This window comes from Mustela nivalis (assembly GCF_964662115.1).
Source record: "Mustela nivalis genome assembly, chromosome: 1".
Lineage (NCBI taxonomy): Eukaryota > Metazoa > Chordata > Mammalia > Carnivora > Mustelidae > Mustela > Mustela nivalis.
The window spans coordinates 5,783,388-5,797,690 of record NC_139020.1 but is presented as its reverse complement, the minus strand read 5'-3'; the positions used below and the strand labels follow the sequence as shown (position 1 = coordinate 5,797,690).

The 14,303-nt window shown below is 44.5% G+C and overlaps 1 protein-coding gene across 10 annotated transcripts in view; it reads right to left on the bottom strand.

Moving 5' to 3' along the window:
- The window catches only part of LCA5L (lebercilin LCA5 like), a 41,550-nt gene extending 29,308 nt beyond the window's left edge, over positions 1 to 12,242 (bottom strand). For 4 of the 10 annotated variants that reach the window (XR_014302441.1, XR_014302442.1, XM_082697655.1 and 1 more), the window contains exons 1-2: positions 12,171 to 12,242; positions 2,856 to 3,012 (exon numbers count right to left, since the gene is read on the bottom strand). The gene's annotated coding sequence lies outside the window, so the exon portion shown is untranslated. Of the gene's footprint in view, positions 1 to 2,855; positions 3,013 to 5,953; positions 6,033 to 11,078; positions 11,145 to 12,044 lie in introns of all 10 variants that reach the window. The other 6 variants (XM_082697656.1, XM_082697657.1, XM_082697659.1 and 3 more) reach the window with 6 other exon arrangements.
- Positions 12,243 to 14,303: the final 2,061 nt, after the last annotated feature.

The following is a 14,303-nucleotide window of genomic DNA, read 5'->3' as shown; positions in this document are numbered from 1 at the left end:
TGCTGCAGCTTTATAATTAATCTTGAAATGTGAGAGCATTTGTCCTCCAACTCTGTCCTTTGTTCTCCAAGTTGTTTGGCTATTTTACTCAGGTCCTCTGAGTTTCCATGGGGATGTTAAAATCAGCTTGTCAATTGGGATTGTCAAATGGGATTGTCACTGGGATCATGTTGAGTTGATAGATAAATTCACAGAGAACAAATAACTTGACAAAATTGAGTCTTCTAGCCATGGTCAAGCCATACCTCTGGCTTGTTAGGCCATCTTTAGTTCCTCTCAGCAATGTTTTGTTGTTTTTGGTACATAGATCTCTTACATCACTTTTTTCAGATTTATCCCTAAATATTTCATATTTTTAAAAAGATTTTTATTTACTTATTTGAGAGAGAGAGAGAAAGCATGAGTGGGGAGGAGAAGCAGACTCCTTCTGAATGGGGAGCCCCTTGTGGGCCCGAGATCATGACCTGAGCTGAAGGCAGAGGCTTAGCCAACTGAGTCACCCAGGTGCCCCAATATTTCATATGTTGGATGATAGCTGCTATTATACTGGTATTGTTAAGTAGTATTATCTTTTAATTTCAATTTCCAATTATTTGCTGCTAGTACACAGAAATACAATTGATATTTGCATATTGATGTTGCATCATGTAACCTTGTTTACTGGTTCTAGCAGCTTTTTTATAGATTCTATCACAGATAATGATGTTATCTGTAAATAGAGTTGAATTCTCCTTTCCTAACATGGATCCTTTTATTTCTTTTTCTTGCCTGATTAGTTGGCCAGAATCTCCAGTAAAATGTTGGTTACAAGTGTTGGTAAGAGTTGATGTCCTTGTCTTGTTTTGGATCTGAGAAGGAAAGGGTCCCGTATTTCACCATTAAGTGTGATGTTACTGTAGGTTTTCCTTTATCAGACTAAGGAAGTTCTCTTCTATCCATTATTTATCTAGGGAAGTAAGGCAAATCTTGAGGGGAAAAACGGGAAGGGAGAAGTTATCAGGAGAGAGAGGGAAGAGATAAAGGGGAGAAGCAGAATCAGGAAATGAGAGAAGTCCATTTGGGGCTCCTGCTGAAAGCCTAGGGAATATCCACGTGGAAACCCTTTTTCCACCCAGGCTCAGGCAGTGGATATCTGCCTTGTACAGTATAAGCAGGAACTAGATGTTAGAACAAAGAAGTTGTGCTTTAACTTCCCAAACCATTTCTATTCCTGAATCCTTCTCTTAAAAATCACATCAAGCTCGTTAGATTCAGTTTACGGTATTGGCTTAGGAAAAGGTGGTCAGGTACATCTGGAAGACCGGAAGTCCACTTCACTGGTTATCAGGACCCTTCCTGTTGTCATGATAATGATCACCTGACTGTGGACATTCATTCGGGGGGAAACCATCAGGTGATTCTTCCACATTGTCACTTTTCCACCGAAGGGCGTACTGGAGCATTTCAGTGCCTCCAGTGATGAAGAAGGGGTCATCACATACCGTTCTCAGGCTGTCTTTGGAATGTACTCGGTGTGGAAGGTGGTTTCTAAGATGGCTCCCACTGATTCCCACTTCCTGATATTCATGTCCTTGTGTAATCCCCTCCCCTTGAGTGTGACTCAGATGTCCCATCCTCCCTCCCTCTTTCTTTCCTATATTCCCTCCCTTCCTTCCTTCCAATTTCATTTATTGGAGAGAGGAGAGAGAGAGAGAGAAAACATGAGCAGGGGGAGGGGCAGAGGGAGAGGGAGAATCAGACTCCCTGCTGAGCAGGGACACTGAGGTGGGGCTCAGTTCCAGGACTCTGGGATCACGATGTGAGCCGAAGGCAGCTGCTTAACCAACTGAGCCACCCAGGCACCCCAAAGAACATTTATTTAGTATCTACCAGGCACTGGCGTTATGAAGAAAGCAAATCTCTACCTTCAAGATTTTAAAAATAAGTAGTTAGTAATTATGTTATTAGTGCTTACTATAGAGTGAGCAGACTAGTTTTTGATATTCCAGTTTGTGGTGTTGTATAGTTCAGATTTTGGCAACATTTATATTTTGAACACTGACGAGTGTTTATAGTATAAAGTGATGTTTGATTACCGTTGAAGCATAATTGCACTGTTTCTATCATAACAGGGTTTACAGTGGTTTCTTTGTTGTTATGACTCATGAATACAACCCACAATTAAAAACACCGTTTAAGGGCGCCTGGGTGGCTCAGTGGGTTAAGCCGCTGCCTTCGGCTCAGGTCATGATCTCAGGGTCCTGGGATCGAGTCCCGCATCGAGCTCTCTGCTCAGCAGGGAGCCTGCTTCCCTCTCTCTCTCTCTCTCTCTACCTGCCTCTCCATCTACTTGTGATCTCTCTCTGTCAAATAAATAAATAAAATCTTAAAAAAAAAAACCACCGTTTAAATTGAAAAAATGTAATCCAGCTGATGATGTGCTTTTCTGGAATGCACTGCAAAAAGGGATGGCTGCCCAGCAGAACAATACATTCATGTATCATGTTTGTTTAGTTATAGAATTAGAAAGAAGAATGTTTGGGGCACCTGGGTGGCTCAGTCGGTTAAGTCTCTGCCTTCAGCTCAGGTCATGATCTCAGGGTCCTGGGATCGAGTCCCGAATCAGGCTCTCCGCTCAGCAGGGAGCCTGCTTCCCTCTCTCTCTCTGCCTGCCTCTCTGCCTACTTCTGATTTCTCTCTCTCTGCTAAATAAATAAATAAAATCTTAAAAAAAAAGAAAGAAGAATGTTCAAGATCAAGATATACATTTGAATCACTCTGAAATTATACTTTTGTGTCATTGCCTTCAATTCTGCTTTTTCACAAAAGCAGACCAAAAAATATGCTAAAATGTTTTAAAATGAATTAATACATACCTGCTGTCCTTTATCAAACGTTCCTAAGATGTATGAAGATCAACTATATGTTCTGAGCTGAGGGTTCGTCACACTGTAGTATTTATGAAGTTTCCAGGGCAGTATTTTTTGACATGTTTTGGTCTCTTTTTAAGGAAAGAATATATTTTAAAAAAACCTAGAATATTATGAAAGGAAAATGTCAAAATCTCACAAATGAACATTTATATAGAAGAATATTAAACATTTTGAATCTGTATTAATTTATACATACTCATTTGTTTATGGATTGCTGTATACTTCAACACTGCTGTTTCCTTTCCCACTTTATTTTTCCCTATAGCACATCTCATATGATATAATACATATTATAGTTATTTAGCTTATCTCCTGCCTGACTGCCCCACTGAATTGTGTGTTTCATGACTGCAGCCTTTTGACTGTTTGTCTACTGCTCAGTGCCCAGAAGAGTTCCCACGAAATAGTAGGTGTTCAATAAACATTGATTAAATAAATTAATGGTCAGGCTGCTTCTATGCTTAATTCCTATCTCCGTATCTATTACTCCTGACAAAGTTTTCATGACTCCTGACCCAACTTAAGATGCCCTAAATAAATGCTTTCCCAACATGATAAACAAATACACATCTCAAACTTAAAAGCTAGCTTCATGCTTAATAGTAAAACATTAACTGATGTTGCTAAGATGATTAAGATAAAGATGCCCACTATTACTTCTGTTAGTGAATACTGTTTTGGAGGTGTTAGACAATGAAATTAGATGTGAGAAAGAAATAAGAGGAATAAACACTTGAAAAGAAATGGCAAATTATTATCATGTGCAGATGGCATGATTGTATATTTACAAAACCCTATAAAACACTGTAACATAAAGAGCATTCAATAAAAACTACAGTTTTATAGTTATTAAGTGGACATAAAAATCAATCTTTTCTGTATGCAAATGAAAATGACTCAGAAAATAGGTAAAAATATCCTACTTACTGTATCAGCTAAGAATCTGAAAGTATCTGATACAGGTTTAATACAAATAATATAGAGAAAACTTTAAAACTACTGAAAGAAATAAAAAATTTATATAAGTAGAAAGATGTATGGTATTCTTACATAAGGACCCAGATGATAAAGTTGTAAATTCTCCCTACTTTAATCTACATAATCAAAATACTCCTAATAAAATGCCAAGAGTAATTTTTTTGAAATTTGACAAAATGACACTAAATTCTTTTGGAAAAATAAATATGGGAGAGTCCAAAGGATTTTGAACAAGAATGACTGGGAGGGATGACCCCTGTCAGACGCAGAGACAGAAGCCCAGATGCTAAAACAGCCTGCTTGTAGTGCTTGAAGAGACAGAGCCATGTGCCAGAATAGAGTTCCGAGACAGAAGCACATATGTAGTGAAATCTAGTGTAAGATAAAGGTGGAGAAGAGAGTACATTTAATAAATGATGGGAGGGGGGGATAGGCCAGACATCTGGAAACCAAACCAAAAGCAAATTCTTACTGTATTCCTTACACTAAAGTAAGTATCCGATGGAGTGAAAATGTAAATGTTAGAAACAAACCATCAAAGGACATAATAAAAGCAGCTGCACAGAACCTTAAACCTTCTGTACAACAACAACAACAACAACAACAAATCAAAGTTGGAAGGCACATGAGAAAATGGGAAAACTATTTTCAAGACATATGACAAAGAGCTAATTTCCTTAATTTACAAAGAAGTGTAATAATAATGCATTAGTAAAATGGAAAAAGTATACAAACACATTACAGAACAAGCACAATATGGAAACAGACACCAGGAATATATAAAAAGATGTTCAATTAATTAATGAAATGCAATGAAAACTATTAGATTCCAGTTTGATCCATCAGAATGGCAAAAATTAAAGGGTTGGATAATATATCATTATGACTATGATTAGTAATAATACTGCTAATGCACAGTGTAAAACATGAAAGAATAGAATGCATCTCTGCATGTACGGTATGTAAAAAACCCTAAAAGATGTTAATTTCTTTTCTTTATAGAGATTTACTTATTTTAAAGAAAGAGAGGGACAGAGTGAGGGGGATTCATGCAGAGGGAGAAGAGAGAATCCCAAGCAGACTCCATGCAGAAAGCAGAGTCCAACATGGGGCTTGATCCCAGGACCCTGAGATCATGACCTGAGCTGAAACTAAGAGCTGGACGCTTAATTGACTGCACCACCCAGGTGCCCTGAGATGTTCATTTTCTAATCAGTATCTGTAGGCTGCCCATCACCTGCCATGAAAGGAGTTAAAATCCTGTTTTTAAGATATAAGACTTGCATTTGGTACCATGTAGGGCTGAGTAAGGCAACTAGGCCAGCCTAATGATGTCCTAATCCCCAGAACCTGTGAATCCCTAGACCTTGTGGCCAGAACGTTTTTGTATAGTAAAAAGGACTTCGCAGTAATCAGATGAAGGGCCTTGAGGTGGGGAGATTACCCATGTGGGCCAGATGTAAACACAAGGGCTACAGGGGTGAGGACCCCAAAAGCGCTGGTCAGAAGAAGCAGTATGATGCAGGAAGCAGAGTCAGAAAAAAAAAACCACTTTGCTGTTGGCTTTGAAGACAGAGGAAGGGGTTACAGGCCACCTACAGGCTTCTCTAGAAGCTGGAAATGGCCAGGGAATGGATTCACCACTGGAGCCTCCAGAAGGAACCACCCCCGCTGACACCTTAATTTTGGCCCCATAAGACTCATTTCAGACTTCTGATCCCCAGAACTGTAAGAGAATAGATTTGTGTTGTTTTAAGCTACTGAGTGTGTGTTTGTTACAGCAGACACAGGAGACTAATACAGATTATCTGCAAAAACATCACGAACCAAAATGAGACTAAGAGCAGGCTATTAGAAAATAAATCAAATGCACTATTACAAATTTCAAAAATTCAGAGAGGAGGGGGAGTTCAAATGTTTTCAAGAAGTAACTTAATGCTCCCCAAAACCTTCTTGCCTATGCTCGCCCAGGCTACATCCAGGAAAAACATGACCCAACTCTTTGTAATTGGTGGGATTGCTGGTTTTGGAAAAACTAATTGGAGAAGACAGCAGACTCTCACCAACATTCAGGATGCACATTTTGAAAAAGCAAGAGGGCTGACCCTTGTGCAGACACTTTGGTGCAGGTGGGCCTGGAGGCTGAGAAAACAAAAATGTATGGGGGTGGGGAGGGGAGTTGGGGGAGATGGTGGAGAAGACGTGGAAAGAGGCTGAAAGCCAGCTGGCAAGGTCGGGAAATTAACTACACAGAGCAAAGAAGTGAATTGAGGAAATATATTTAGAATTATGGAGGCCAAGTTTATTTCCACCTGCAAGAGTTTTACTTACATGGAAAAAAAAAAAAACCCACCAAAACTTATAGCCCTGAGTGGAATAAGAATAGTGGGTTAAAAATACACACACATGGACAGAAACAGTTATAGATCTCTGTGTACATGTGTATGTATTTTTCCTAACTCTGCTCCCTGAGGGCCTCGAAGCAATGGTCCCCCAGTAACAATGAGCACACTGAGCACCAAACTCTACTAAAATAGCATTCTCCATTAAGAAGAATCAGGATCCTAGGAGGAATGAGTAACTCCAGGCCTGGGATAAGGGAAGTCCAAGAGAAGACTGATATGTGTCAAAGGACACAGAAGTCAGCTTAACAAAGTTCTCACTGGTCAAATATAGGACAATTTGAGCATCAAAATAAATGAAGATACAAGATGAGAACCTACTAAAATAAAGTAGGAATCTGGGAGTCCATCCTGATATAATGAATAACTAAATGGATGAGGAAAGAGGAGAAAGTTCTTCCTTATGGTAGGATAACAACTAATAAGCGAACAAGGAGTGGTGGGAATAGAGGCGACAACTTGACAACTATTACAGAGGTAACTGAGATGGGCAGGGTTGTCAATGGATGTTAAAGGCCAGTAAATGTCAGACTGATAAGGAACAGAATTTGGCATCCTACTAATCAAAGAGAAAGGGAAAGATGGTGACCTTGTAGAGAAACCCGCCAGATACCACTCTGACCTGGTCATCAAGGTTCACAACCCCTGTGATGGGACAGGTAGACAGCACATACCTCCCCATGCCTGAGAAGGGCACAGGGTCATTTTAGTGGTCTTTCTGCCAGGAACATGGCCACAGTCACGTCATGAGAAATCAGCGGCCAGATCCAGGTTGAGGGTCTTCCTATAGTACAAAGGAAGGTCTGAGCTCTTTAACAAACCTCTTTAACACAGACACCTTGACACAAAATTAAGCAGAGTATTAAATGAATAGAAAAGCTCTTCCTGTAGCTTATAAAAATAGTATCATATTGGTGAAACGATCACCTATCTTAAGGGTTTTCAAAAACACTATTTCAGGCATTACACCCACTTTTAAGATTATGTGTTCTAATTTTTTGCTTCATAAATTTGGTCATTCTAATACTGAAGAAGGGAAGTTTAAGAATTAACACTGCTTATTGCACTACTGGGTATTTACCCTAAAGACACAAATGTAGTGATCCGAAGGGGTGTGTGCACCCTAATGTTTATAGCAGCAATGTCCACAATAACCAAACTATGAAAAGAGCCTAAATGTCCATCAACAGATGAATGGATAAATACGTCTCATACACACACACACACACACACACACACACACACACACACACACACACAGGAATATTACACAGCCATCAAAAACAAAATCTTGTCATTTGCAGTGACATGGATGGAACTAGAGGGTATTATGCTAAGCAAAATAAGTCAATCAGAGAAAGACAAGTATCATATGATTTCACTGACATGAAGAATTTGAGAAACAAGACAGAGGATCATCGGGGAAGGGAGGGAAAAATGAAACAAGATGAAACCAGAGAGGGAGACAAACCATAAGACTCTTAATCTCAGGAAGCAAACTTAGGGTTGCTGGAGGCAAAGGGAGGGTGGGGGGGATGGGGTGGCTGCGTGATGGACATTGGAGGGCATGTGCTATGGTAAGTGTTATGAATTGTTAAGACCGATGAATCACAGACCTGTACCCCTGAAACAAACAATATATTATATGTTAATTTAAAAAAAAGAATTAACACTGCTTAAGAGGAAGGGGAGTTTACTATAAAAGGAAAAAAAAGGCACATGTAGCCAGATGTGTGAGTTAGTGTCAGCTCTTCCGGCACAGCGAGCTGTTTGGCCTCAAACTGTTCAAAATCTGAAGTTAGTTAATTGTGCCCAATAACTTCTAAAGGCCATCCATCACAAAAATCCATGAATTAAATATACCTATATCAGAGTTCAAGTTTTATCTGATAATATGAAAATGTGCCATGTTCTATGTTAGGGTGGTTAGAGCCATGTGATGTAGGTTTGGTCATTTAACAACTTGATATATTTTACTGATTTTCAACAAAAACCTTGAATTCATTACCAGACTGAGTATTCCAAAGAACTGCCTTGACGATGAGAAAGGAGACACTGGGCCTCTCTGCTTCCGCCGAGTGGAGGCAAGTGCAACATACCACGCGACTCGCACAAAAATTGAATGAGTTTAGGGCTAAATTTCTAGAAGTGTGCATTTCAGCTCCCCCTCCTGGCCACTGCCACATTTCTTTCTAATTTTCAGTGTTGACCGGATTAAAAAAAAAAAAAGAAAAAAAAATATATATATACACACACACACACACATATGTATGTATATATGTATACATACATATATATTTTTAATTTAAAAAATATGTATTTTTTGACTTGCTATTTTTTCCTAGAATTTCATTCTATTCTAATAAATTGTACTAAAATACCCTACACTTATCATACACATTAATTTGTTCATTTCATTCATTCTTTCAACACATATTTGAGAGCTTTCTAAGTGCCAGCAACCGTATGGGGTATGGGGGGATGTCTTGAATACGAACACTTCTCTTTTCATGGAGCTTATATGCTGTTAATAAAATAATCACATAGTGACTGTTCTAAGTGTTTCAGAGGAAAGAGATACAATTCTGTGAACATAGGATGGCAACCTTGGAAGTTCTGTGGAAGGGCCATCTGAACAGAGATATGACAGGTCAGTGGGAACTAACCACCCGAAAAGTAATGGAGTAGGGGAAGGAAGTACATTGCGGATGGAGAGAGGGCAGTTCCAAGGCCTGGTGGGTAGATGAGGCCCACGTGGCTGGGTCCAGGGGTCCCGATGAGTCTCCAGAGGTAGGTGGAGGTGAGCAGCTGCAGTGCCACAGGAGGCAGGTTTATGATTTGGGTCATCACTCCAAGAACAACGGGGAGCTGGCAGTGAGCAGTGAGCAGTGAGCTGGCTGGGGAAGAGATAATATAATTTGTTCTGCTTCCTGAAGGTTACTTGGGTTGCAGTGTGGAGAACAGAATAAAGAAAGGAGGAGAGGATTTCAGAAGGCTGCAGAAAGAAGGTGGCAGCTTGGACTAAGGTGCCAGTGGCAATTAAGAGAAGTGAAAGATGCACAGGGGACAATGTCACCAGGGCTCAGTGACCCGCTGGATGCAGGGGTGAGGGAAAAGGTTAAGGAGGAATCCTTGGTGCCAGTGGAAGAGGTCCCGGTTGGGAGGGGTGGTGGGAGACTTGTCTTCTGCACACGGAGTTGGTGTCTGAGGTATTCAGAGGCAAGGCCATTCTGCTAGTTGTACATATGCTTCAGCTCAGAAAGGAGGGTCAAGCTGGAGAGAAAAAGTTGGGAGTCCAGAGTATAAAGGTGGTGGGCATGGATTTGTGCTTTATGTCAGAGTAAGAGGGGCATAGAGAGAGAACGGATGAGAACTGGGCTCTGAGGAACTGCAACATAAAGGGGCCCAGAAAAGGAAAGCGAGCCAGCCAGCATGGTAGCAGGAAAAGCAGAAAGACGCAGGGCAGATGGGGGCTCAGAAGCCAAGGGAAGACAGTGTTTTAAGAGATGGGAGCAGCGTGGCCAAATTTAAATGTTGCTGAGAGACTGAGCAAGACAAGCCCTGGAAATGTCTGATCAGTGGTTTTTGTTTTAGTTAGAAAAGAGGGTGGAAGGCAGAACAGAGGGGGTTAAGGGGTGAGACATAAGACATGGACGCATGGGGGCGCCTGGGTGGCTAAGTGGGTTAAGCCGCTGCCTTTGGCTCTGGTCGTGATCTTAGGGTCCTGGGATCGAGCCCCACATCGGCTCTCTGCTCGGCAGGGAGCCTGTTTCCTCCTCTCTCTCTGCCTGCCTCTCTGCCTGCTTGTCATCTCTCTCTGTCAAATAAATTAAAAAAAAAAAAAAAGACATGGACGCATGGAGGATGGCAATTCTTCAAAAAAAGAAAAAAGTTTGCCTGTCTAAGGGAAGGAGAGATTGAGCAATAGCTGGAAAATGGAGACTTTTCTTCCTCTTTCTTTTGTGATGGGACACAAGAGTATGCTTAAAAGCCAAGGTAAAGAGCCAGTTGAGATGGAACAGGTGACTGCTGATAGCAAAGCGATAGGTTTTTGACAAGTGGGGGGGATTCCAAAGCACAGGGAGGGGTGGCTTTGGATGGGGGGATAACATGGGTATGGCTGTAGGTAAGGCTGGCAGTTGTGGTAGCTGGGGTTGAGCAGATTCCCATCAGACGGCTTTAGTTCCTCTAGGAAGTGACTGCGTGAGGGAAAGGTGTGAGATTAAATCTGAGCGAAGTGGAGGTTCGTGATTTGCAAGTTGATAAACAGCTCCTCTGCAAGTTGCAGCGATCCCACCATGCTACTTTGGTTAGCTGGGGTTCCGCTTGATGGAAAAAGAAAAAATGGGAGCTGGGGTTTGCGATTGGCGGGGTACAGGTGTGTGCGGGCCATTAGCTCCCCGAAGACAAGGACCCTGCATCATTCTGGGACGGACTGACTGGAGTACCGGCGCCCAGGCTCTCCCTGTCAAATTGACCAACACTGGGCTGATCACTTGTCTCCATTACAATTTTCTTCTTTTGGTGCTTCTCTAGAAAACCAAAAACCAAAGAGTAGGGAGTAGACAGAACCTAAATTCCTACATGTCTTCTTTTTCTCACTTGGACGGAGGCTCTGGATTCTTTTACTCTTCTGTATGGTTTTAAAAGGTCTTGTCAAGGTTCTATGCAGGGACAGTCACACACCCAAGGAAGCTAAGGGGCATCTTTCCATTTTCAGCTTGTTAACACTCCCACACTTATGTAGCTCTGGCTACCTGTTTAAGAGCTGCAATCTTCAACATACCTACTAAAAATTATCTTTATCTGTGTAAACTACGGAACACATATCCTCACGAGGAAACCTGATTCACTGGCAACGACCGAGAAAGGGAACAGAGTCAGACTGTCCACACTGCAGTCAGCCGGCTACCGAAGCAATCCGGGCGGGGGCAGACGGTGGCCTGGGCCGGGGTGAGGAGTGGGGGTTGGCGGGAAAGTGGGGGGGCTGTGCATCGGTCCAGGGTGTGTGTGATGCGAGGGATGTGCTGACAGACTGAATGCGGCGAGGCAGGAACACGGGGGTCAAGGAGGACCTCAAGGCCTAGACCACCCGGAGAGCGGCTTCGGGGAACGCCGTGGGTCGAAGCGTGGCCAGCACGGGTCGGCGGGAATGTCAGGCCGAGCCTTAGACACCCACGGGTCGAGAGGGTCAGGCTGCTGAGGGCCCGGGGCGGAGGTTCTGGGAGGGGGTCGGGGCTGGAGACCCCCGTCTCGGGCTCGCGGGCGCTCGGAAGGGTTCGGAGCCGGTGAGGCCGGACGCATGCACAGGCAGCGGGCGCAGACACCAGGGCTCCGGGCTGCGCAGCACAGGAACGCGGGCCTTACGTCCCCGGCTGGCACCGGGTGGCAGGAAACGACACGCCGCAGATGTCAGGGAACTCACCCCTTCTCGGGCTGGGGATAAGGACCCGAGCCGCTATACAGAAGAGTAAAAGGAGAGACGCAGAGCGAAGCCAAAGCGGGCGGGCAGGCGCGAGCCTCCGCACAGCGGCCTCACGCACCCACCAAGCCCCGGCCGGAGCCCGCGGCCGGGGGCGGCGCTGACGGCGGCCGTGGGTCCCCGGGCCGCGGCGGGCCGCCCCTGCGAGAACGCCCCGGCGGCCGGGCCGCGTGCGCAGGGGCCCCGGCGGCGCGGCGAGGGCGGAGACCCCCGGTGCGGGCCGGGCGGGCGCGCTCTGCGGGAGAGGCGGCGGCGGCCCCGCTACGTTACCGACTCCAGGGAGAGCCAGGCGGCGCGGCCCGAGCCGGGCAGGGGCCAGGGCTGAGTGGCCGGAGGCACCGAGAGGCCCAGACGCTTGAGCGGGAGGCTCTGCCTGGGGCCGGGCCGGGCCGTTACCTGCTCCGCGCGGCTCCGCGGCAGCGCCCACCCCGCGGCCTCCCGGTCCCGCGCGTCGCTCTGGAAACCCGCGCGCGGCGCCTGCTGGGACCGGCCGAGCCGGGGGGCGGGGCGGCGAGGGCCGCGCGCTTGCGCACTGCTGAGCTGAGCGTGGCGACCTCGGCTCCGGAACCTCCCGCGGCCCACGGCGGCCGCGGGCGCGTCTGGGGCGAACGAACGGATCCCGCGGCCGTGCAGCTGTCCCTTCACGCTCTCGGCCGCACTCGCCCGCCTGCTGGTGTTCTGAATCCGAGCCCAGGGCGCCTGTCTGTCCGGTTCCCTGCCGGGAGGTGCGCGGACCCAACTCCCGGTGGGCTGCCAGGCGGCGCGAGCAGGTGTAGACGCCAGGTTCCCGGGGTAGGGGGTGGACCCAGGTGGGCGGGTATAGACTCGTCGTCTCTTCCCGAAGAAGAAAGGAACAGACAGCAGAACACTCCCGTTAATCTCTCTTCATAGAGATGAATTTCTTTGGGGAAAGAAAATCTCATCCCAAAGCAATGCATGTTGGTTGCATAGAATTTAGAATGTACAGCGAATTACGAAGAAAAATTAAAAACCACCTAGATGATGGAATTGCAGGTGATTTTTAATGACTACATAGGACTTTTGAGCGACTGCATAGGCAGAGTTAATGAACATTTATATTACTTTTCCTTTCTCTCCGCCTTCTGCTCCTTTTCTCTCCCCCATATGTATTAATGCCATGTTCAATGTCCCTAGAAGTGAGTCTATTTAAGGTGTGAAAATTAATAAAGGGAAAAGTCGCTAAAGTAGGTCTGAGGCTAGAAGGGGAAGCCCTTGTCATTCAACTCAGTTACAGGCTCCAACAGAAGTGTCGGTTACAGATTCCCCAACAGAAGAGTGTCAACAGGAAGGAATGATCAATTATGGGCCAAAGACGGGAAGATGTGCATGGCCTCTCCTACAAGAAACTGGCCACCCTGGTTACTCAAGTCATGAGAGAGTCATCACCCTGAACTCTTGCTTTCTCAGAGGGACTTTTGAATCCCTCCCAACTTCCTTCTCCATAAAATCATGTTCCTCTCCTTTGTTTGTTGGATTTGTCTAAGGTTTTGCCATGGCTTGAATGTCCCAAGCTGCAATTCTTTGTTACCCCTGACTAAATCCATTTTCTGGCAAAATAACTCACAGTTTGATGTTTAGATTAACAGACGTCACCCCTGACTCCTTAGAATAAATCTTACATGGAAAATTGAAGGATCAAAGGAAATGCCCACTTTGAGGCTCTCTGAAAGTACATGAAAGTTTGCCTTCTAGGCAAATGTCTCCCAATCTTTAACCAACAATGGGGATAGTCTTTTAATCTTGTTTATTTAAAAGATGTTTGCCCAAGTGTCAAAAGTTGACACTTGAATTTTATTCACATCTTTGCTAGGAAACATTTAAAAAATATTTTTAGGGGCATTTTGGACTTTGCTATTTGCTTTTCCCTGTCTTTTGCCCAGTTTTTCACTTGGTGTCCATCTTTGTAGAACTTTCGCTGTTCTGTGACACTCAGGTCTCCTATATGAAAACTTGGTTTGTAAATATTTCCAATTTGTTTTAAATTTTGTTTAGATGTATTTTGATATTTGTATACAGTCAAATTTACCACTTAGAGTTTTTGATTTGGATTTTACGTAGTAGGGATAGTGGGTGTTTCCAAACTGTCTCTGTTTAGATCTAGTTTTTTAGGGGCAAGGAGGGGGCAAGTCTTCCCCTTCACACCACCACCCCTTCCTTCTTGTGCTGTTAGAGTGTCCACTCTAATTTTGGTGGGCTGTGTTTCAACAACTTTAGGTGGCGAGTTATCCCTAGAAGGCGGGTGGTGGCACTTTTTGTTGGTGGTGAGCTGGGCAGCATCTCTAGGAGGACATACAGCCATGGGGTGTCACCCTAGATTGACATTCATTGAAAGATGCTGGCTTTATGGCTGCTGGTGCTCCCAGGACAGTAACAAAAGTGACAGCTTATAATTAAGTGAATATTCCAACCCTTGTACTGAGGACTGGAGGATCCTGAAAGATGGAGGTCCCTCAGAGCTTTCTTTCTCATCCAAATGGTCTCTCTTCTGCTTTGCTAGCTGTTCTTGTC